Raw genomic sequence first — 24,680 nt, forward strand, 5'->3', positions numbered from 1 at the left:
TAAAATATGAACACCACTATTAACCACCTTGATCTGACATTGATAGAACATTTCACCAGGACTTCCCTGGCAGTCCAGTGGTTAAGACTCCACACTCCCAGTGTATGGGACATGGGTTTGATCCCTGGTTAGGGAACTAAGATCCCACATGCCACACAGCACAGCCAAAAAAACAAAAAAAATTTTTTTCCACTAATAGCTGTGGAATATACATTCTTTTCAAATGCACATAGCACATTCAACAGAATAGATATATGCTGGGCCATAGAAGTTTGTTTAGAAAGACTGAAATCGTACAGAGTGTTCCCTGACCACAATAGAATCAAATTAGAAGTCGGTAACAAGATAACTGTAGTATAAGCATCTGACTGCTGAATTTTTTTAAATTGTAATGCAGGTGCCTGGCTTAAGCTTTTGCCACTGAGGCATCCATCTAAAAGACAGGTATCCAAATAACAGGAGACCCTACCTGTGACCACTGAGTCGGTGGGTCATGCCTGGACCGTGTGTCCTGACCCAGACAAGTGAAATGGCACCATGAAAGGGGTAAATACAGTGGAGGCGTCAGGTCTCTGTGTCACCACTTGACTCACTGGTATTGGCTCTTCCTCCCCTGACCCAATGGGATATATCATGGGTCCAACCCCTGGTGCAATGTTGCTAAAAAATTAATAGACCAATATGAACGTCCTAAACATCTGGTGCCAGCTTCTCCTAAGAACCCTGCAGAGGTGCACCAGCTCCTTGATAAACTCAGAACCTCCAACGAAGCATCCTGTGCTGCCGCACACCAGCATGCCAGGCCCTTATGTTCCACTCCAGAGGCCGAGGAGCTGTTCCCAAAGACCCTGTGAATACTGTGCTAGTGGGAGCAGACCCCAGCCCCAGCAAGGTCAGCTGGGGCACCGTGGAGAGGAGAGCAGCCGCTTACAAAGAGGGCTCACAGGGACGTCATCCACAGACATCCAGTAACAACGCATAAGATGAAGGTAACGGGAGAGAATCACAAAGTAGAAACAGATCAGAAACTGTACCTTAACTGAAATTCAAACCTTCCTGTAAGATTTTGGGAGACAGGATCAAGATGGCAGAGGAGGAGGACAGGAAGCTCACCTTCTCCCACAGAAACATTAAAAATACATCTACAAGTGGAACAGTTCACACAGAACATCTACTGAACACCAACAGAAGACCTCAGACTTCCAAAAGGGCAAGAGAACCTCCACATAACCAGACAAAAGGAAAAAGAAAAAGGAGTTGGGATGGGGCCACCGCCCAAGGGAGGGAGCTGTGAAGGAGGAAAGGTTCCCACCTCCTGGGAAGCCTCCTCACTGCAGGGAGATCAGCCTGGATGGAGGGGGAGCTTTGGAGCCTAGAAGGCGAGTGCAGCAACTGGTTTGCAGAAGGCAAGATGGAGAATAACCTGCACAGAAGGTCAGCACCACTGCCCTGCGCTCCCCACCCTGAGACCCCCGTCTGTTGGTGCAGGTGGGGGCTGGGTGCTGACGTTCAGGCTTCAGAGGTCAAACCCAGGGAGAGGACTGGGGTTGGCTGCCCAGAGACAGCCTGAAGAGGCTGGACTGTGGCAACTGAGGGTGTACTCAGAAGAAGCCTGGGCCCACCAGAGAGGCAAGGTACCATTACTGGGGGGCACATGAGGAGAGGGGCAGGACCACCGTAAGAGCTTCTTTCCTGTGAGCCCTCCCACACAACAGGACACTGCCTACAGGAGCTTCGGGGGTGAGTGCAAGTTGATGCCACCATCGTGGGCTGCAGAGGTGGGCACAGGCCACTGCTACAAGACCCATAATCAGGTACCAAGCACTGCCCCTGCTGTCCTCAGAGTGTGCAGACAGCAGCTGCACATACAAGACCCGTGAGCAGGCAGCAAGGCCTCCGCCCCCACCATCCTGGGAGCACGCAAGGGCCGCTGCACCTGCACACCCCATATCAAGAAGGTAACAGCCAGCACACACTGAGGAAAGAGACAGCAAGCATCCGAACTAAAAGCAGCCCCTCGATTTCAGGAAAGATGGCAGAGTAGAAGGGCCTGAGCTCCCCTCCCCTCACGAAGACACTCAAATCACAACTAACTGCTGAACAACCATCTACAAAAAAGACTGGAACCTACCAAAAAAGATATTTTACATTCAAAGACAAAGAGGAAGCCACAACGAGACAGGAGGAGGGGCACTTGAGCAACATAATCAAATCCCACACCCGCAGGGAGGGTGACCCACAAACTGGAAAATATTTATATCACAGAGGTTCTCCCACAAGAGTGAGAGTTCTGAGCCCCCCAGCAGGCTCCCCAGCCTAAGGTCTGGCATCAGGAGAAGTAACCCCCAGAGCATTTGGCTTTGAAGGCCAGCAGGGCTTGAGTGTAGGAGCTCCACAGGACTAGGGGAAACAGAGACTCCACTCTTGGAGGGAGCACACAAGCTTACACATACACTGGGGTCCAGCACAAATCAGTAACTCCACAGAAGCCTGGGCTGGACCTACCTACGCATCTTGGAGGGTCTCCTGGGGAGGGGGAGGTTGGCTGTGGCTCACAGTGAGGGCAAAGACACTGGTGGCAGAGAGGCCCCCGAGAAAACTGATGGGTGTGAGGCCTCCCAGAGGTCGCCATTTTGGCATCAAGACTTGGCCCTACCCAACAGCCTACAGGCTCCAGTGCTGGAACACCTCTGGCCAAACAACCAGCAGGATAGGAACACAGCCCCACCCAACAGCATACAGGCTGCCTAAAGCTGTTCTGAGCTCTTGACATGGCCCTGCACGTGAGATGGACAAGACCCAGCCCACCCACCAGTGAGCGGGCACCAGTCCCTCCCACCAGGAAGCCTGCACAAGCCTCAGGACCAACCTCACCCACCAGGGGGCGGACTCAAGAAACAAGAGGAGCTACAATCCTGCAGTCAGAGGAAAGGAGACCACAAACACAGAAAGTGAGACAAAATGAGACTGCAGACAAATACATTCCGGACAAAGGAACAAGAGAAAAACCCACAAGAACAACTAAATGACGTGGACATAGGCAAGTTACCTGAAAAAGAATTTAGAGTAATGATAGTAAAGATGATCCAAGATCTCAGAAAAAAGAATGGAGTCACAAGAGATGTTTAACAAAGAGCTAGAAGATTTAAGGAACACACAAACAGAAATGAACAGTACAATAACTGGAATGAAAAATACACTAGAAGGAATCAATAGCAGAATAATTGAGGCAGAAGAATGAATAAGTGAGCTGGAAGACAGAATGGTGGAAATCACTGCCATGGAACAGAATAAAGAAAAAGGAATGAAAAGAAATGAGGACAGTCTCAGAGACCTCTGGGACAATATTAAATGCACCAACATTGGCATTATAGGGGTCCCAGAAGGAGAGAGAGACAGAGGGCCTAAGAAAATATTTGAAGAGATTATAGTTGAAAACTTCCCTAACATGAGAAAGGAAACACTCACTCAAGTCCAGGAAGTGCAGAGAGTCCCAGGCAGGATAAACCCAAGGAGGAACATGTCAAGACACATATTAATCAAACTGACAAAAATTAAAGACAAAGAGAAAATAGTAAAAGCAACAAGGAGAAGTAACAAATAACATACAAGGGAATCCCCATAAGGTTATCAGCTGATTTTTCAGCAGAAACTCTGCAGGCCAGAAGGGAGGGAGTGGCACGATATATGAAATCATGAAAGGGAAAGGGAAAGTGATGAAAGGGAAAAACCTACAACCAAGAATACCCAGCAAGGCTCTTGTTCAGATTCGACAGAGAAATCAAAAGCTTTACAGACAGGCAAGAGCTAAGAGAATTCAGCACCACCAACCCAGCTTTACAACAAATCCTAAAGGAACTTCTCTAGGTGGAAAAGAAAAGCCCACACCTAGAAACCAGAAAATTATGAATGGGAAAGCTCACTGGCAGAGGCAAATATAAAGTAAAGGTAGGAAATCATCCACACTCAAATATGATATTAAAACAAGCAATCATGAAAAGAGGAGAGTACAAATGCAGGATACTGGAAATTAAGAGACCAGCAACTTAAAATAATCTTGTACATATATAAACTGCTATATAAAAACTGCACAGGAACCACAAACCAAAAATCTACAATTGATTTCTACAAAAAAGAAAAAGGAATCCAAACACAATACTAAAGATAGACATCAAATCACAAGAGAACAAAAGAGGAATGGAAGCAAAAAGACCTTCAGAAACAAATTCAAAACAATTAACAAAATGCCAGTAAGAAGATACATATTGATAATTACCTTAAATGTAAATGGATTAAATGCTCCAACCAAAAGACATAGACTGGCTGAATGGATACCAAAACAAGACCTGTATATATGCTGTCTACAAGAGACCCACTTCAGATCTAGGGACACATAAAGACTGAAAGTGAGGGGATGGAAAAAAGTATTCCATGCAAATGGAAATCAAAACAAAGCTGGAGTAGCAATTTTCATATCAGATAAAATAGATTTTAAAATAAAGACTGTTACAAGAGACACAGAAGGACACTACCTAATGATCAAGGGATCAATCCAAGAAAAAGATATAACAATAATAAATATATAGGCACCCAACATAGGAGCACCTCAATACATAAGGCAACTGCTAACAGCTATGAAAGAGGAAATCAACAGTAACACAATAATAGTGGGGGACTTTAACACCTCACTTACACCAATGGACAGATCACACAAAATGAAAATAAATAAGGAAACAGAAGCTTTAAATGACACAATAGACCAGATAGATTTAATTGATATTTATAGGACATTCCATCCAGAACCAGCAGATTACACTTTCTTCTCAAGTGCACATGGAACATTCTCCAGGAGAGATCATATATTGGGTCACAAATCAAGCAACAGTAAATTTAAGAAAGCTGAAATCATATCAAGTATCTTTTCTGACCACAACACTATGAGATTAGAAATGAATTACAAGGAAAAAAACTTAAAAAACACAAACACATGGAGGCTAAACAATACGTTACTAAATAACCAAGAGATCACTGAAGAAATCAAAGAGGAAATCAAAAAATACCTAGAGACAAATGACAATGAAAACACGATGATCCCAAACCTATGGGATGCAGCAAAAGCAGTTCTAAGAGGGAAGTTTATAGCTATACAAGCCTACCTCAAGAAACAAGAAAAATCTCAAATAAACAATCTAACCTTACACCTAAAGGAACTAGAAAAAGAAGAACAAACAAAACCAAAGTTAGCAGAGGAAAGAAATCATAAAGATCAGAGCAGAAATAAATGAAACAGAAACAAAGAAAACAATAGCAAGGATCAATAAAACTAAAAGCTGGTTCTCGGAGAAGATAAACAAAATTAATAAACCATTAGCCAGACTCATCAAGAAAAAAGGGGAGAGGACTCAAATCAATAAAATTAGAAATGAAAGAGAAGAAGTTACAACAGACACCGCAGTAATACAAAGCATCCTAAGAGACTACTACAAGCAACTCTATGCCAATAAAATGGACAACCAGGAAGAAATGGACAAACTCTTAGAAAGGTATAAGCTTCCAAGACTGAACCAGGAAGAAATAGAAAATATGAACAGACCAATCACAAGTAATGAAATTGAAATGTGATTAAAAATCTTCCAACAAACAAAAGTCCAGGACCAGATAGCTTCACAGGTGAATTCTATCAAACATTTAGAGGAGAGCTAACACCTATTCTTCTCAAACTCTTGCAAAAATTTGCAGAGGAAGGAACACTCCCAAACTCATTCTATGAGGCCACCATCACCCTGATACCAAAACCAGACAAAGACATTACAAAAAAAGAAAATTACTGGGCTTCCCTGGTGGCGCAGTGGTTGAGAGTCTGCCTGCCGATGCAGGGGACGCGGGTTCGTGCGCCAGTCCAGGGGGATCCCACGTGCCGTGGAGCGGCTGGGCCTGTGATCCATGGCCGCTGAGTCTGTGCGTCCGGAGCCTGTGCTCCACAACGGGAGAGGCCACGACAGTGAGAGGCCCGCGTACCACAAAAAAAAAAAAAGAAAAGAAAATTACAGACCAATATCACTGATAAATATAGATGCAAAAATCCTCAACAAAATACTAGCAAACAGGGCCTCCCTGGTGGCGCAAGTGGTTGAGAGTCCGCCTGCCGATGCAGGGGATACGGGTTCGTGCCCCGGTCTGGGAGGATCCCATATGCCGCGGAGCAGCTGGGCCCGTGAGCCATGGCTGCTGAGCCTGCGCGTCCAGAGCCTGCGCGTCCGGAGCCTGTGCTCCGCAACGGGGGAGGCCACAACAGTGAGAGGCCCGCATACCGCAAAAAAAAAAAAAAAAAAAAAAAAAATACTAGCAAACAGAATCCAACAACACTTTTTTTTTTTTTTTTTTTTTTTTTTTTTGCGGTATGTGGGCCTCTCACTGTTGTGGCCTCCCCCGTTGCGGAGCACAGGCTCCGGACGCGCAGGCCCAGCGGCCATGGCTCACGGGCCCAGCCGCTCCGCGGCATATGGGATCCTCCCAGACCGGGGCACGAACCCGTATCCCCTGCATCGGCAGGCGGACTCTCAACCACCGCGCCACCAGGGAGGCCCCCAACAACACTTTAAAAGGATCATACACCATGATCAAGTGGGATTTATCCCAGGTATGCAAGGATTCAATATACGTAAATCAATCAATGTGATAAACCATATTAACAAATTGAAGAATAAAACCATGTGATCATCTCAATAGATGCAGAAAAAGCTTTTTGACAAAATTGAACACCCATTTATGATAAAAACTCTCTAGAAAGTGGGCATAGAGGAACCTACCTCAACATAATAAAGGCCATATACGACAAACCCACATCAAACATCATTCTCAATGGTGAAAAACTGAAAGCATTTCCACTAAGATCAGGAACAAGACAAGGATGTCCACTCTCATCACTATTATTCAACATAGTTTTGGAAGTCCTAGCCATGGCAATCAGAGAAGAAAAAGAAATTAAAGGAATACAAATTGGAAAAGAAGAAGTAAAACTGTCAGTGTTTGCCGATGAAGTGATACTATACATAGAAAATCCTAAAGGTGCTACCAGAAAACTACTAGAGTTCATCAATGAATCTGATAAACTTGCAGGATACAAAATGAATACACAGAAATTTGTTGCATTCCAATACACCACCAACAAAAGATCAGAAAAATTAAGAAAACGATTCCATTTACCATCTCATCAAAAAGAATAAAATACCTAGAAATAAACCTATCTAAGGAGGCAAAAGACCTGTACTCTGAAAACTATAAGATGCTAATGAAAGAAATCAAAGATGACAGAAACAGATGGAGACATATAACTTGTTCTTCAATTAGAAGCATCAATACTGTCAAATTGACTATATTACACAAAGCAATCTACAGATTCAATGCAGTCCCTAACAAATTACCAATGGCATTTTTTACAGAATTAGAACAGAAAATTTTACCATTTGTATGGAAACACAAAAGACCCTGAATAGCCAAAGCAATCTTGAGAAAGAAAAACGGAGCTGGAGGAATCAGGCTCCCTGACTTGAGACATTACTACAAAGCTACTGTAATCAAACCACTATGGTACTGGCACAAAAACAGAAATATAAATCAATGGAACAGGATAGGAACTCCAGAGATAAGCCCATGCACCTATGGTCAACTAATCTATGACAAAGGAAGCAAGAATATACAATGGACAAAATACAGGCTCTTCAATAAGTGGCACTGGGAAAGCTGGACAGCTATATGTAAAAGAATGAAATTAGGACACCCCCTAACACCATACACAAAAACAAACTCAAAGTTGATTAAAGACCTAAATGTAAGGCCAGATACTATGAAATTCTTATAGGAAAACATAGGCAGAACACTCTCTGACATAAATCACAGCAATACTTTTTTTGATCCACCTCCTAGAGGAATGAAAATAAAAACCACAATTAACAAATGGGACCTAATTAAACTTAAAAAGCTTTTGCACAGGGATTTCCCTGGTGGTCCAGTGGCTAAGATTCTGCACTCCCAATGCAGGGGGCCCAGGTTCAATCCCTGGTGAGGGAACTAGATCCTACATGCCCCAACTAAGAGTTTGCATGCTGCAACTAAAGATCCCGCATGCCGCAACTAAAGGTTCCGCATGCCGCAACTAAAAAGATCCCGCATGCCGCAACTAAAAAGATCCTGCATGCCACAACTAAAAGATCCCACATGCAGCAACAAAGATCCTGTGTGCTGCAACTAAGACCCAGAGCAGCCAAATTAATTTTTTTAAATTATTTATTTATTTAAAAAAAAAAAAAACTTTTGCACAGCAAAGGAAACCATAAACAAAACGAAAAGAGAACCCACAGAATGGGAGAAAATATTTGCAAATGAAGCAACCAACAAGGGATTAATCTCCAAAATACATAAACAGCTCATGCAGCTCAACATCAAAAAAAAACAAACAACCCAATCCAAAAATTGGTGAAAGATCTAAATAGATATTTCTCCAAAGAAGACATACAGATGGTCAAAAAGCAGACGAAAAGATGCTCAACATCGCTAATTATCAGAAAAATGCAAATCAAAACTACAATGACATATCACCTCACACCAGTCAGGATGGCCATCATCAAAAAATCTACAAACAATAAATGCTAGAGAGGGTGTGGAAACAGGGAACCATCCTACACTGTTGGTGGGAATGTAAACTGGTACAACCATATGGATAACAGTATGGAAGTTCCTTAAAAAACTAAATGTGATCCAGCAATCCCACTCCTGGGCATTGACAGATGAATGGATAAAGAAGATGTGGTATACATATATACAACGGAACATTACCCAACCATTAAAAAGAATGAAGTAATGCCATTTGCATCAACATGGATGGACCTAGATATTATCATACAGGGACTTCCCTGGTGGTCCAGTGGTAAGACTCCGCGCTCTCAATGCAGGAGGCCCAGGTTTGATCCCTGGTCAAGGAACTAGGTTCCACATGCATGCCGCAACTAAGAAGTCTGCATGTCACAACTAAGAAGACCACCTGCCACAATAAAGATCCTGTGTGCCACAACTAAAACCTGGTGCAGCCAAAATAAATACATACATATATACATACATAAATAAATTTTAAAAAAATTTCATACTAAGTAACCCAAATAAAGATAAATATCATATGAGAGACCTTCAAGATGGTGGAAGAGTAAGATGTGGAGATCACCTTCCTCCCCCCAAATACATCAGAAATACATCTACATGTGGAACAACCCCACAGAACGCCTACTGAACACTGGCAGAAGATCTCAGACCTCCCAAAAGGCAAGAAACTCCCCACGCACCTGGGTAGGGCAAAAGAAAAAAGAAAAAAGAGACAAAAGAATAGGGATGGGACCTGCACCAGTGGGAGGGAGCTGTGAAGGAGAAAAGTTTCCACACACTAGGAAGCCCCTTCACTGGCAGAGACAGGGGGTGGCAGGGGGAAAGCTTCAGAGCCACGGAGGAGAGCACAGCAACAGGGGTGTGGAGGGCAAAGCGGAGAGATTCCCGCACAGAGGATTGGTGCCGACCAGCGCTCACCAGCCCGAGAGGCTTGTCTGCTCACCCGCTGGGGCGGGCGGGGGCTGGGAGCTGAGGCTCGGGCTTCGGTCGGATCCCAGGGAGAGGACTGGGCTTGGCTGCCTGAACACAGCCTGAAGGGGGCTAATGTGCCACAGCTAGCCGGGAGGGAGTCCAGGAAAAGGTCTGGACCTGCCTAACAGGCAAGAGACCATTGTCTTGGGGTGCTCGAGGAGAGGTGATTCAGAGCACTGCCTAAATGGGCTCCAGAGACGGGCGCAAGCCGTGGCTATCAGCACGGACACCAGAGACGGGCATGAGACACTAAGGCTGCTGCTGCAGCCACCAAGAAGCCTGTTGCAAGCACAGGTCACTATCCGCACATCCCCTCCTGGGAGCCTGTGCAGCCCGCCACTGCCAGGGTCCCGTGATCCAGGGACAACTTCCCCGGGAGAACACACGGCGCGCCTCAGGCTATTGCAACGTCACACTGACCTCTGCCGCCACAGACTCGCCCCGCACTCCATACCCCTCCCTTCCCCCGGCCTAAGTGAGCCAGAGCCCCCTAATCAACTGCTACTTTAACCCCGTCTTGTCTGAGTGAAGAACAGACGCCCTCAGGAGACCTACACGCAGAGGAGGGGGCTGAAGCCAAAGCTGAACCACAGGAGCTGTGCAAACAAAGAAGAGAAAGGGGAATCTCTCCCAGCAGCCTCAGGAGCAGTGGATTAAATCTGCACAATCAACTTGATGTACCCTGCATCTGTGGAATACCTGAATAGACAACGAATCATCCCAAAATTGAGGTGGTGGACTTTGGGAGCAAAAATAATTTTTTTTCTTTTTCTCTTTTTGTGAGTGTGTATGTGTATGCTTCTGTGTGTGATTTCATCTGTATAGCTTTGCTTTTACCATTTGTCCTAGGGTTCTGTCTGCCCGTTCTTCTTGTTTTTTTTTTTTTTTTAAGTATAATTTTTAATGCTTGTTATCATTAGTGGATTTGTTTTCTGGTTTGGTTGCTCTCTTCTTTCTTTTTTATTAAAAAAATTTTTTTATTACCTTTTAACTTTAATTTTTAATAATTATTTTTTACTTTAATAACTTTATTTTATTCTTTCTTTCTCCCTTTCTCTCTTTCTTTCTCCCTTTTCTTCTGAGCCGTGTGGCTGACAGGCTCTTGGTGCTCTGGCCGGGTGTCAGGCCTGTGCCTCTGAGGTGGGAGAGCCGAGTTCAGGACACTGGTCCACCAGAAACCTCCCAGCTCCACATAATATCAAACAGTGAAAGCTCTCCCAACGATCTCCATCTCAACGCTAAACCCAGCTCCACTCAATGACCAGCAAGCTACAGTGCTGGACACCCTATGCCAGAAAACTAGCAAGACAGGAACACAACCCCACTGATCAGCAAACAGGCTGCCTAAAATCACAATAAGGTCACAGACACCCCAAAACACACCATCAGACGTGGACCTGCCCACCAGAAATACAAGATCCAGCCTCATCTACCAGAACACAGGCACTAGTCCCCTCCACCAGGAAGCCTACACAACCCACTGAACCAACCTTAGCCACTGGGGGCAGACACCAACAACAACAGGAACTACGAACCTGCAGCCTGTGAAAAGGAGACCCCAAACATAGTAAGTTAAGCAAAATGAGAAGACAGAGAAACACGCAGCACATGAAGGAGCAAGGTAAAAACCCACCAGACCAAACAAATGAAGAGGAAATAGGCAGTCTACCTGAAAAAGAACTCAGAGTAATGATAGTAAAGATGATCCAAGATCTTGGAAACAGAATGGAGAAAACACAAGAAACATTTAACAAGTACCTAGAAGAACTAAAGACCAAACAAACAATGATGAACAACACAAGAAATGAAATTTAAAATTCTCTAGAAGGAATCAATAGCAGAATAACAGGCAGAAGAACAGATAAGTGACCAGGAAGATAAAATAGTGGAAATAACTACTGCAGAGCAGAAGAAAGAAAAAAGAATGAAAAGAATTGAGGACAGTCTCAGAGACCTCTGGGACAACACTAAATGCACCAACATTCGAATTATAGGGGTCCCAGAAGAAGAAGAGAAAAAGGGACTGAGAAAATATTTGAAGAGATTATAGTTGAAAACTTCCCTAATAAGGGAAAGGAAATAGTTAATCAAGTCCAATAAGCAGAGAGAGTCCCATACGGGATAAATTCAAGGAGAAACACGCCAAGACACATATTAATCAAACTATCAAAAATTAAAGACAAAGAAAAAATATTAAAAGCATCAAGGGAAAAACAACAAATAACATATAAGGGAATCCCCATAAGGTTAACAGCTGATTTTTCAGTAGAAACTCTGCAAGCCAGAAGGGAGTGGCAGGACATATTTAAAGTGATGAAAGGGAAAAACCTACAACCAAGATTACTCTACCCAGCAAGGATCTCATTCCGATTCGATGGAGAAATTAAAACCTTTACAGACAAGCAAAAGCTAAGAGAATTCAGCACCACCAAACCAGCTTTACAACAAATGCTAAAGGAACTTCTCTAGGCAGGAAACACAAGAGAAGGAAAAGACCTACAACAACAAACCCAAAACAATTAAGAAAATGGTAATAGGAACATACATATCGATAATTACCTTAAATGTAAATGGATTAAATGCTCCAACCAAAAGACATAAACTGGCTGAATGGATACAAAAACAAGACCCATATATTTGTCTATAAGAGACCCACTTCAGACCTAGGGACACATACAGACTGAAAGTGAGGGGATGGGAAAAGATGTTCCATGCAAATGGAAATCAAAAGAAAGCTGGAGTAGCAATTCTCATATCAGACAAAATAGACTTTAAAATAAAGACTATTATAAGAGATAAAGAAGGACACTACATAATGATCAAGGGATCAATCCAAGAAGAGGATATAACAATTGTAAATATTTATGCAGTAAACACTGGAGCACTTCAATACATAAGGCAAATGCTAACAGCCATAAAAGGGGAAATCGACAGTAACACAATCATAGTTGGGGACTTTAACACCCCACTTTCACGAATGGACAGATCATCCAAAATGAAAATAAATAAGGAAACACAAGCTTTACATGATACATTAAACAAGATGGACTTAATTGATATTTATAGGACATTCCATCCAAAAACACTTTCTTCTCAAGTGCTCATGGAACATTCTCCGGGATAGATCATATCTTGGGTCACAAATCAAGCCTTGATAAATTTAAGAAAATTAAAATCATATCAAGTATCTTTTCCGACCACAACGCTATGAGATTAGATAATAATTACAGGAAAAAATCTGTAAAAAATACAAACACATGGAGGCTAAACAATACACTACTTAATAACCAAGAGATCACTGAAGAAATCAAAGAGGAAATCAAAAAATACCTAGAGACAAATGACAATGAAAACACGACGACCCAAAACCTATCAGATGCAGCAAAAGCAGTTCTAAGAGGGAAGTTTATAGCAATACAGTTCTACCTTAAGGAACAAGAAACATCTCAAATAAACAATCTAAACTTACACTTAAAGCAATGAGAAGAACAAAAAAAAAAACCCCAAAGTTAGCAGAAGGAAAGATATCATAAAGATCAGATCAGAAATAAATGAAAAAGAAATGAAGGAAACAATAGCAAAGATCAATAAAACTCAAAACTGGTTCTTTGAGAAGATAAACAAAATTGATAAACCATTATCCAGACTCATCAAGAAAAAAAGGGAGAAGACTCAAATCAATAGAATTAGAAATGAAAAAGGAGTAACAACTGACACTGCAGAAATACAAAGGATCCTGCTAGATTTCACTACAAGCAACTATATGCCAATAAAATGGACAACCTGGAAGAAATGGACAAATTCTTAGAAAAGCACAACCTTCCGAGACTCAACCAGGAAGAAACAGAAAATATAAACAGACCGATCACAAGCACTGAAACTGAGACTGTGATTAAAAATCTTCCAACAAACAAAAGCCCAGGACCAGATGGCTTCACAGGCGAATTCTATCAAGCATTTAGAGAAGAGCTAACACCTATCCTTCTCAAACTCTTCCAACATATAGCAGAGGGAGGAACACTCCCAAACTCATTCTACGAGGCCACCATCACCCTGATACCAAAACAAGACAAAGATGTCACAAAGAAAGAAAACTACAGGCCAATATCACTGATGAACATAGATGCAAAAATCCTCAATAAAATAGTAGCAAACAGGATCCAACAGCACATTAAACGGATCATACACCATGATCAAGTGGGATTTATCCCAGGGATGCAAGGATTCTGCAATATATGCAAATCAATCAACGTGATACACCATATTAACAAATTGAAGAATAAAAACCATATGATCATCTCAATAGATGCAGAAAAAGCTTTTGACAAAATTCAACACCCATTTATGATAAAAACCCTCCAGCAAGTAGGCATAGAGGGAACTTATCTCAACATAATAAAGGCCATATATGACAAACCCACAGCCAACATCATCCTCAATGGTGAAAAACTGAAACCGTTTCCACTAAGATCAGGAACAAGACAAGGTTGCCCACTCTCACCACTATTATTCAACACAGTTTTGGAAGTTTTAGCCACAGCAATCAGAGAAGAAAAAGAAATAAAAGGAATCCAAATCGGAAAAGAAGAAGTAAGGCTGTCACTGTTTGCAGATGACATGATACTATATAGAGAGAATCCTAAAGATGCTACCAGAAAACTACTAGAGCTAATCAGTGAATTTGGTAAAGTAGCAGGATACAAAATTAACACACAGAAATCTCTTGCATTCCTAAACACTAGTGATGAAAAATCTGAAAGAGAAATTAAGGAAACACCCACATTTACCACTGCAACAAAAAGAATAAAATACCTAAAAATAAACCTACCTAAGGAGACAAAAGACCTGTATGCAGAAAACTATGACACTGATGAAAGAAATTAAAGATGATACAAACACATACAAATCCATGTTCTTGGATTGGAAGACTCAACATTGTGAAAAGGACTATACTACCCAAAGCAATCTACAGATTCAATGCAATCCCTATCAAACTACCAATGGCATTTTTCACAGAACTAGAACAAAAAATTTCACAATTTGTATGGAAACACAAAAGATCCCATATAGTCAAAGGAATCTTGAGAAAGAAAAATGGAGCTGGAGGAATCAGGCTCCCAGACATCGGACTATACTACAAAGCTACAGTAATCAAGACAGTATGGTACTGGCACAAAAACAGAAATATAGATCAGTGGATAGAAAGCCCAGAGATAAACCCACACACATATGGTCACCTTATTTTTGATAAAGGAAGCAAGGATATACAATGGAGAAAAGATAGCCTCTTCAATAAGTGGTGCTGGGAAAACTGGACAGCTACATGTAAAAGAATGAAATTAGAACACTCTCTAACACCATACTCAAAAATAAACTCAAAATGGATTAAAGACCTAAATGTAAGGCCAGACACTATAAAATTCTTAGAGGAAAACATAGGCAGAACACTCTGTGACATAAATCACAGCAAGATCCTTTTGGACCCACCTCCTAGAGAAATGGAAATAAAAACAAAAATAAACAAATGGGACCTAATGAAACTTCAAAGCTTTTTCACAGCAAAGGAAACCAATAACAAGATGAAAACCTCAGAATGGGAGAAAATATTTGCAAATGAAGCAACTGACAAAGGATTAATCTCTGAAATATACAAGCAACTCATGCAGCTCAATATCAAAAAAAAAAAAAACAACCCAATCCAAAAATGGGCAGAAGACCTAAACAGACATTTCTCCAAAGAAGATATACAGACTGACAACAAACATGTGAAAGGATGCTCAACATCACTAATCATTAGAGAAATGCAAATCAAAACTATAATGAGGTATCACCTCACACTGGTCAGAATGGCCATCATCAAAAAATCTACAAACAATAAATGCTGGAGAGGGTGTGAAGAAAAGAGAACCCTCTTGCACTGTTGGTGGGAATGTAAATTGATACAGCCACCATGGAAAACAGTATGGAGGCTCCTCAAAAAACTAAAAACAGAACTACCATATGACCCAGCAATTCCAACACTGGGCATATACCCTGAGAAAACCATAATTTAAAAAGAGACATGTACCACAATATTTACTGCAGCTCTATTTACAATAGCCAGGACATGGAAGCAACCTAAGTGTCCATCCACAGATGAATGGATAAAGAAGATGTGGCACATATATACAATGGAATATTACTCAGCCATAAAAAGAAATGAAATTGAGTTATCTGTAGTGAGGTGGATGGACCTAGAGTCTGTCATACAGAGTGAAGTAAGTCAGAAAGAAAAAAACAAATACCATATTCTAACACATATATATGGAATCTGAAAAAAAAAAAAGGGTGATCAAGAACCTAGGGGCAGGACAGGAATAAAGACGCAGACATAGAGAATGGACCTGAAGACCGGGGAGGGGTAAGGGTAAGCTGGGACGAAGTGACAGAGTGGCATGGACTTATATACACTACCAAATGTAAAACAGATAGCTAGTGGGAAGCAGTCGCATAGCACAGGGAGATCAGCTCAGTGCTTTTTGACCACTTGGAGGGGTGGGATAGAGAGGGTGGGAGGGAGACGCAAGAGGGAGAAGATATGGGGATATATGTATATCTGTATAGCTGATTCACTTTGTTATAAAGCAGAAACTAACACACCATTTTAAAGCAATTATACTCCAATAAAGATGTTAAAATATATATATATATATATAAAATATCACTTATATGTGGAATCTAAAAAATAATAATAATAATACAAATGAACTTATTTCCAAAACAGAGACTCACAGACATGGAAAACAATCTTATGGTTACCAAAGGGGAAAGGGAGGTGGGGTGGGGGATAAATTAGGAGGTTGGGATTAACATATACACACTGCTATATATAAAGCAGTACTCGCTTCGGCAACACATATACTAAAATTGGAACGATACAGAGAAGATTAGCATGGCACCTGCACAAAGACCCACAAATTCAGGAAGTGTTCCATATTTTTGTTCAGAAAACGTAATGAAGATGAAGATTCACCAAACAAGCTCTATACCTATGTTACCTGTGTTACCTATGTTACATGTTACCTATGTTCCTGTCACCACTTTGAAAAATCTACAGTTAATGTGGATGAGCACTAACTGCTGATTGTCAAATAAAGTTATAGAACTGCAAAAAAAAAATAATTAAAATAAAATAACCAACAAGGACCTACTGTATAGCACAGGGAGCTATACTCAATATTTTGTAATAACCTATAAGGGAAAAGAATCTGAAGAAATATATATATATATATATATAATCACTGTGCTGTACAACTGAAACTAACATGATACTGTATCACTAAATCAACTACACTTCAATTTTTTAAAAAACAACAAGAACAACAAAAAAGTCTTAGGAGCTCTGTGCCAGAAATGGGGATGAGGATCAAATATTTATTTCTTATTATAAATCACAGTTTCACAGTTGTCAACCAAGAAATAGTGCAGGAGGTTGCAAATAAGAAACGAGTTTACTGGGCGTCGTAAGAATTGCAATTCAGGAGACACAGATTTAAGTAAAACCAAAAGAGTGTTTCCAGGAAGAGTCACGGCTTACAGAGGCAAAAAGCCACAAAGTTAAAAGTTGCCTGGCAAGAACTGTGATCAACTCTGACACAAGTTGGAAAACATTTGTCCTTAAGGAATCACAAGTTATTTTAGGGTCGGGTCCAGTAGGTAGACAGGCTATCATGAGTTATTTTAGGGTAAGGGTCTGATAAGTATCTTGAGTTTCTGGCAGATGTTCTGAAAGACTCCATTAGGACAGTAAGTGGTCAAAAGGTCAGATTCCATACAGGTTGAGATGTGTATAAGCCACACTTCCTTAATGGCCTCCAGGCTCTCTTAGCAATGGCAACTCCATTTTGCTTTTCCTTTCACATGGTCCACCCCTTGGTCTTCAAACATGAATCCTTTATAACAAAACAATCTTAAAAATCAAAAGATACTGGCACATTACTAGAATCCCATTTAGTTGTTTTTTTTTTTTTTTTGCGGTACGCGGGCCTCCCACTGTTGTGGCCTCTCCCGTTGCGGAGCACAGGCTCCGGACGCGCAGGCTCAGCGGCCATGGCTCACGGGCCTAGCCGCTCCACGGCATATGGGATCTTCCCAGACCGGGGCACGAACCCGTGTCCCCTGCATCGGCAGGCGGACTCTCAACCACTGCGCCACCAGGGAAGCCCCCATTTAGTTATCAATAAGTATCCAGTCCACCAGCATTTCATATGAAAATGTCTACCACAGTGAGGTTGAAACCGAGTGCAGTCAAGAGTTCGATCCCTTAAACACTAACTTGCTTAGTAACATCCCATAACCTGCCCTCACCAATCAAGCTTGTCTTAATTGTTCCTGCAAATTGTATACCCTCCAAGCTTCACATAGCTTAGACACATAGCTTATGGTAAGACTCTTTTAACCACCCCAACAGATAACACCTGTGACACAAGGGTCACTATAGTAACGGTTACTTAGCTTGTTTTTCAGGAACATGGAGTTAGTCTTGCCAAGTTCAAACTGACTGGCACCATGGACCCTCCGGCTGGGCCTGCACAAGTCCAATGGATAACTTTTTTTATGTCAGGGCCAAAATCTCTACCCTCTGATCATGCTACCACCACCATTTTCTGAACATGCACCCCTGAAGAAGCATGTAACTCAGATATGCCTGTACAGAGCAGCCAGTACTTCACCTTTTTCCTGCCTCTAATCAGCTGGAAAGTCAGCTGATAGCTTTCTGGGAGTTTCCCTTGTACATAACTTGTTGCTTTTCCCCTGCTGCTTTTAAGATTCTCTGTCTTTAATTTTTGCCATTTTAATTACAGTGTGTCTTGATGTGATTCTCTTTGGGTTGATTCTGTTTGGGACTCTCTGTACTTCTTGGACCTGAATGTCTGTGTCCTCTCCCAGGTTAGGGAAGTTTTCAGTTACTCTATCTTCAAACACATTCTCGGTCCCTTTCTCTCTCTCTTCTCCTGGGATCTCTATCATGTGAATTTTAGTATGCTTGATGTGGTCCCAAATTCTCTTAAACTGTCCTCATTTCTTTTTACTTTTCCTTTTTTCTGTTCAGCTTCAGTGATTTCCATTACTGTCTTCCAGCTCACTGATCTGTTCCTCTGTCATCTAATCTACTTTTGATTCCTTCTAGTGTATTTTTTATTTCAGTTATTGTATTCTTTAGCTCTGTTTGGTTCTTCTTTGTAAATATAAAGGCTCTTTGTTAAACTTTTCTTTTTTTTTTTTAATTTTTATTTATTTATTTATTTATTTATTTATGGCTGTGTTGGCTCTTCGTTTCTGTGTGAGGGCTTTCTCTAGTTGCGGCAAGTGGGGGCCACTCCTCATCGCGGTGCGCGGGCCTCTCACTATCGCGGCCTCTCGTTGCGGAGCACAGGCTCCAGACGCGCAGGCTCAGTATTTGTGGCTCACGGGGCTAGTTGCTCCGCGGCCTGTGGGATCTTCCCAGACCAGGGCTCGAACCCGTGTCCCCTGCATTGGCAGGCAGACTCTCAACCACTGCGCCACCAGGGAAGCCCCTTTTCACTGTTTTCATCCATTCATCTCTCGAGTTCTCTGATCATCTTTATGATCCTTACCTTGAACTTTTTTTTTGGCTGCATTGGGTCTTCATTGCTGCATGTGGGCTTTCTCTAGTTGCAGCGAGCGGGGGCTACTCCTCTTTGCGGTGCGTGGCCTTTTTTTTAGTTCTTCTTCTGGGGTTTTATCCTGTTCCTTTGTTTAGAACATGTTCCTCTTGTGACATCATTTTGCCTAATTTTGCTGTTTTTATTTCTGTGTATCTGGTACATTGGTATTATTTCCTGATCTTGGAGATGTGGCCTTTTGTAGGAGATGTCCTAAGTCTCCCAGCAGCACACTCCCCTCTGGTCACCAGAGTTACGTGCTCTAGGGGTGCCCCTATGTCCATGAGGGCTGCATGGGTCCTTCTGTTGTAGTGGGTTGACTATGTGGGTGGTCTGGTAGGCAGGGCTGGCCCCTGGTCCAGTTGGTTGCCAGGCCCTCCTTGTGCAGAGACTGCCAGCCATGGTTCCCGGGGCTGGATCACAGGCAGCTGGCGGTGGAAGCCTGGGGGAGGGGGGTCCCAGGGCTACTGCTGGCCCACTGGTGGGCAGAATGGGGTTCTAGGGTGAGTAGCTGTGGGGCTGGGGCTCCCAGGTCCATTGTCAGCCTGCTGGCAGTTAGGGTCAGTTCCCGACATGGCTGGCTGCAGGTTCCGCGATGTCCCAAAGCTGGACTTGGCCCACTGGTGAGTGGGGCTGGAAACTGGAGTGGCTGGCTGAGCAGTGCAAGGTGTCTCAGAGCTGGTGTTGGCTTGCTGGTGGGCACAGCTGGGGGCCAAGAAGCCCTGGGGCTGGTGTGTTAGCTGGGTCCTGACAAGGCCAGCTGCAGAGCTGCAGTGATCCTGGGGCTGGTGCCCACCCACCAGTGGGTGAAACCAAGTCCTGGGGCCAGTACCAGCCCACCAGCATACAGAGTCAGGTCCTGGGATCCCAGAGCTGGTGTCGGCCCACTGGTGGGTGGGGCTGAGGCCCAGGGGGTCCTGGGGCTAGCGCTGGATCGCTGGTGGGTGGATCCAGGTCTCAGGGTCTCTGGCTGCAGGCCCCTGGGGGTCCCTGAGTTTGAACCCAATTTTCATTGTATGTGTGAGGAGATTTTCCCCACACCAAACAACTCAATTCTGAGGCCATCTACCTGGATATATAAGCAGCTTTTGGCAGGAAAGAGCTCTTGGCAGTAAAGAGCTCTCCGCAGGCAGCCCCTTTTGTCTTGTCACTTTAGCTAAGCTATATTCTAACTAACCTTAAGCCAGGCACCCCCATGCTCTACACATCTCCAGCCCAAGCACACCTTTCCTTTTTTTTTCTTAATAAATTTATTTATTTTTGGCTGCGTTGCATCTTCATTGCTGCACGTGGGATTTATCTAGTTGTGTTGAGCAGGAGCTACTCTTTGTTGCGGTGCACGGGCTTCTCATTGCAGTGGCTTCTCTTGCAGAGCACGGGCTCTAGGCACGCGGGCTCAGTAGTTGTGGTGCATGGGCTAAGTTGCTCCGCGGCATGTGGGATCTTCCCAGACCAGGGCTGGAACCCGTGTCCTCTGCATTAGCAGGTGGATTCTTAACCACTGTGCCACCAACTTTCCTAACTTTTGATCACACAATACCGTGCCTAACCTGTTGGTTCTTTCCATAGATCAAAGAAGTAGAAAGGAGGAATAAATAATTAACAGATGACCAGATCGCCTCCCTAGCTTCCCCTTCAGTAATCTCTCAAACTGTGTGAACAAGATAGCATCTAAAGAAAGGTCGACAAGCCTGCATGCAGTGGGAGATGGTGACAAGTCTGATCCCCTATTTCAAAGAGTAACTGAGACCACTTCCCCTTTTCCCTTTAAAAACTTCCATGGCCGATGCTGGGTGCGGGAGGCGTGGGGCTCACGGGCCAGGACGCAGGCGTGGCTACGCGGCTGACACGGCTACTCCCTGGCCTTGGCGCACGCGGCCCGCGAGCCCCACACGGGAGACTGGCGGCCCTCGGCGGGGCTGGGGCCGGACGGCACTGTCTGCAGCCCCACCTGTGCCTCATGCGGTTGGACAAGCCCATCGGAACCTGGCTGCGGTACCTGCCATGTACGTGGAGCACTGCTTTGGCCGCCCAACAGGTTGTTTTCCGGATTGGTACGTTATCCCTCTTTGGCACTGGAGCTGTTCTGCTGCGTGGAGCAGGCTGTACTATTAATGACGTGTGGGACTAGGACTATGATAAAGGCTACAAGAGGGCTCCCCTGGTGGCGCAGTGGTTGAGAGTCCACCTGCCGATGCAGGGGACACGGGTTCGAGGGCTCCCCTGGTGGCGCAGTGGTTGAGAGTCCGCCTGCCGATGCAGGGGACACGGGTTCGTGCCCCGGTCTGGGAAGATCCCACATGCCGCGGAGCGGCTGGGCCCGTGAGCCATGGCCGCTGAGCCTGCGCGTCTGGAGCCTGTGCTCCGCAACGGGAGAGGCCACAACAGTGAGAGGCCCATGTACCGCAAAAAAAAAAAAAAAACAAAAAACAAAAAACAAAGTGACAAGAACAGCAAGTCACCCAATAGCTGCTGGAGACATTTCAACTTTTCAATCCTTTGTTTTTCTCAGGGGACAGCTGAACTTGGCACTAGGTGTTCTTGTGTCTGAATTACTACAGTATATAGCTCTTGGAGCAGCATCCCTACTTCTTGTCATCACCTACCTGCTAATGAAGAGAATTACATACTGGCCTCAGTTAGCCTTGGGGTTGACTTTTAACTGGGGAGCATTACTTGGATGGTCTGCTATCAAGGGGTCCTGTGATCCATCTGTTTGCCTCCCTCTTTATTTTTCTGGAATTATGTGGACTCATATACGATACTATCTATGCTTGTCAGGACAAGACAGATGATGCTCTGATTGTGCTGAAGTCCACGGCAGAGCTGTTCCGTGAAGATACCAAGCAGTGGCTCGGTGGCTTCAGTGTGGCAATGCTGGGGGCACTGAGCCTGGTGGGAGTGAACAAACTGTGCCCTACTACACTGCTCTGGCTGCTGCAGCAGGAGCCCATCTGGCTCACCAGATTTACACTCTGGACATCCACAGACCTGAGGATTGTTGGGATAAATTCACCTCCAACAGAACAATAGGACTAATAATTTTTTTAGGGATTGTCCTTGGGAATTTATGGAAAGAAAAGGAGACAGATGAAACAAAGAAAAATATAGATAATAGAATGGAAAATTAGCAAATTAAGTTTATCTGGGGATTTTTAAAATAAACTTTTACAAAACACTCTCAGGTCTTATTCCCACATAACTGGGTCTGAATAACAGTCTTACAATATGTTAATGAATTAAAAACCAGTAGATGAAGTTTTAGAGCATTTTTGCCTGGATTTTAGTTCAAGTATGTACTAGTCGAATTCTTACCATCACAGAAACCAGGAACTCTTCAGGATTTGCCATCACCTGGAGTATTTTTAAGTTAATGCATGCTTCTCATAATAATTCTCATCTGCAGTTACAGGAATTATGTGAGTTTTGGCACTTTAGGAAAAAACCTAATGTGTGCCTCATCTAAATGAATGTCTCTGTATGAAAATGGACTCTCTTTTTAGGGGAAAATAAAAGTTGCTACAGAAAGTTTGGGCTTATTGTTCTTTGTGTTGACCTTTACTTACTGCCAAAAGCTGTAATTCAAGAAACCATTCTATTTTTTATATTTTAAGAGAATTTAAATCAGTAAATAAAGATTTTTACCTATTATACCTGTTAAACAAAACAAAACAACAAACATCTATGGCCAAGCATAACCTTCAGTGTTAGATTTGGGACACGAGCCTGCCTTCTCCCCAGAATGCTAGCTTTCTGATTAGGAACATTAGGAAAGGGAACATTTTCCATTTCTCCTAACACTTGCCTCTTGAGTACTGATTTTCAAGCAGTGAGCAGCTGGACCCGAGTTTGGTAGCAGAGGTAGCCTCAGATTCTGCACTTTAAGGGTTCAGTCCTACCAGACAGCACCCCGACTCATTTCACACTCCAGTCACAGGTCCACATTGTTACCTGTGCTTCTGACCAACCAGCTATAAATCAGAGGTTCCCACGACCCCCTCCTTGGGTTCAATTAATTTGCTAGAGTGGCTCTCGGAACTCCAGAAACTCATTTTTACTCACTGAATTTATTATATAAGAATATAAGTCAGGTGGAACAGAACAGTAGTCAGTTGAGAGCCCAGAAATAAACCCACACACCTACAATCAATTAATCTGCAACAAAGGAGGCAAGAATACATAATGGAGAAAAGACAGTCTCTTCAGCAAGTGGTGTTGGAAAAGCTGGACAGCCACATGTAAATGAATGAAGTTAGAACACTCCCTCACATCATACACAAAAATAAACTCAAAATGGCTTAAAGACTTAAATATAAGACTGGATACTATAAAACATCTAGAAAAGAACATAGGCAAAACATTTTCTGACATAAATCGTAGCAACATTTTCTTAGGTCAGTCTCTCCAGGCAATAGAAATAAAAGCAAAAATAAACAAATGGGTCCTGGTTAAACTTACAAGCTATTGTACAGCAACGGAAACTATAAACAAAATGAAAAGACAACCCACAGAACGGGAGAAAATATTTACAAATGATGCGATCGACAAGGGCTTAATTTCCAAAATATACAAACAGCTCATACAGTTCATACAGCTCAATATCAAAAACAAACAACCCGGGCTTCCCTGGTGGCGCAGTGGTTGAGAATCTGCCTGCTAATGCAGGGGACACGGGTTCGAGCCCTGGTCTGGGAAGATCCCACATGCCGCAGAGCAACCAAGCCCATGAGCCACAACTACTGAGCCTGCACGTCTGGAGCCTGTGCTCCACAACGAGACGCCGCGATAGTGAAAGGCCTGCACATCGCGATGAAGAGTGGCCCCCGCTTGCCGCAACTAGAGAAAGCCCTTGCACAGAAACGAAGACCCAACACAGCCAAAAATAAATAAATTAATTTTAAAAAAAAACCAACAACCCAATCAAAAAATGGACAGAAGACCTAAATAGACATTTCTCCAAAGGAGATTTACATATAGCCAATAGGCACGTGAAAAGATGCTCAACATCATTAATTATTAGAGAAATTCAAATCAAAACTACAATGAGAGGCTTCCCTGGTGGCGCAGTAGTTGAGAGTCCGCCTGCCGATGCAGGGGACACGGGTTCGTGCCCCGGTCCGGGAGGATCCCACATGCCGCAGAGCAACTAAGTCTGTGAGCCACAACTACTGAGCCTGCGTTCTACAGCCCGTGAGCTACAACTACTGAGCCCGTGTGCCACAACTATTGAAGCCCACATGCCTAGAGCCCGTGCTCCACAACGGGAGAGGCCACGGCAGTGAGAAGCCCGTTCCCAACAAGGAGTGGCCCCCGCTCGCCACAACTAGAGGAAGCCCGTGCCTAGCAACAAAGACCCAACTCAGCCAAAAATAAATAAATAAATAAATT

At 43.3% G+C, this 24,680-nt stretch overlaps 1 non-coding gene and 1 pseudogene across 1 annotated transcript; both read left to right on the plus strand.

Moving 5' to 3' along the window:
• The first annotated feature begins 983 nt into the window (after positions 1 to 983).
• Positions 984 to 22,423, plus strand: LOC132479693 (4-hydroxybenzoate polyprenyltransferase, mitochondrial-like; annotated as a pseudogene).
• Positions 16,504 to 16,607, plus strand: LOC132481050 (U6 spliceosomal RNA). The gene has a single exon (XR_009530755.1). It is a non-coding gene; the product is annotated as a U6 spliceosomal RNA (small nuclear RNA).
• Positions 22,424 to 24,680: the final 2,257 nt, after the last annotated feature.

The sequence above is a fragment of the Mesoplodon densirostris genome, chromosome 19, assembly GCF_025265405.1.
Source record: "Mesoplodon densirostris isolate mMesDen1 chromosome 19, mMesDen1 primary haplotype, whole genome shotgun sequence".
Lineage (NCBI taxonomy): Eukaryota > Metazoa > Chordata > Mammalia > Artiodactyla > Ziphiidae > Mesoplodon > Mesoplodon densirostris.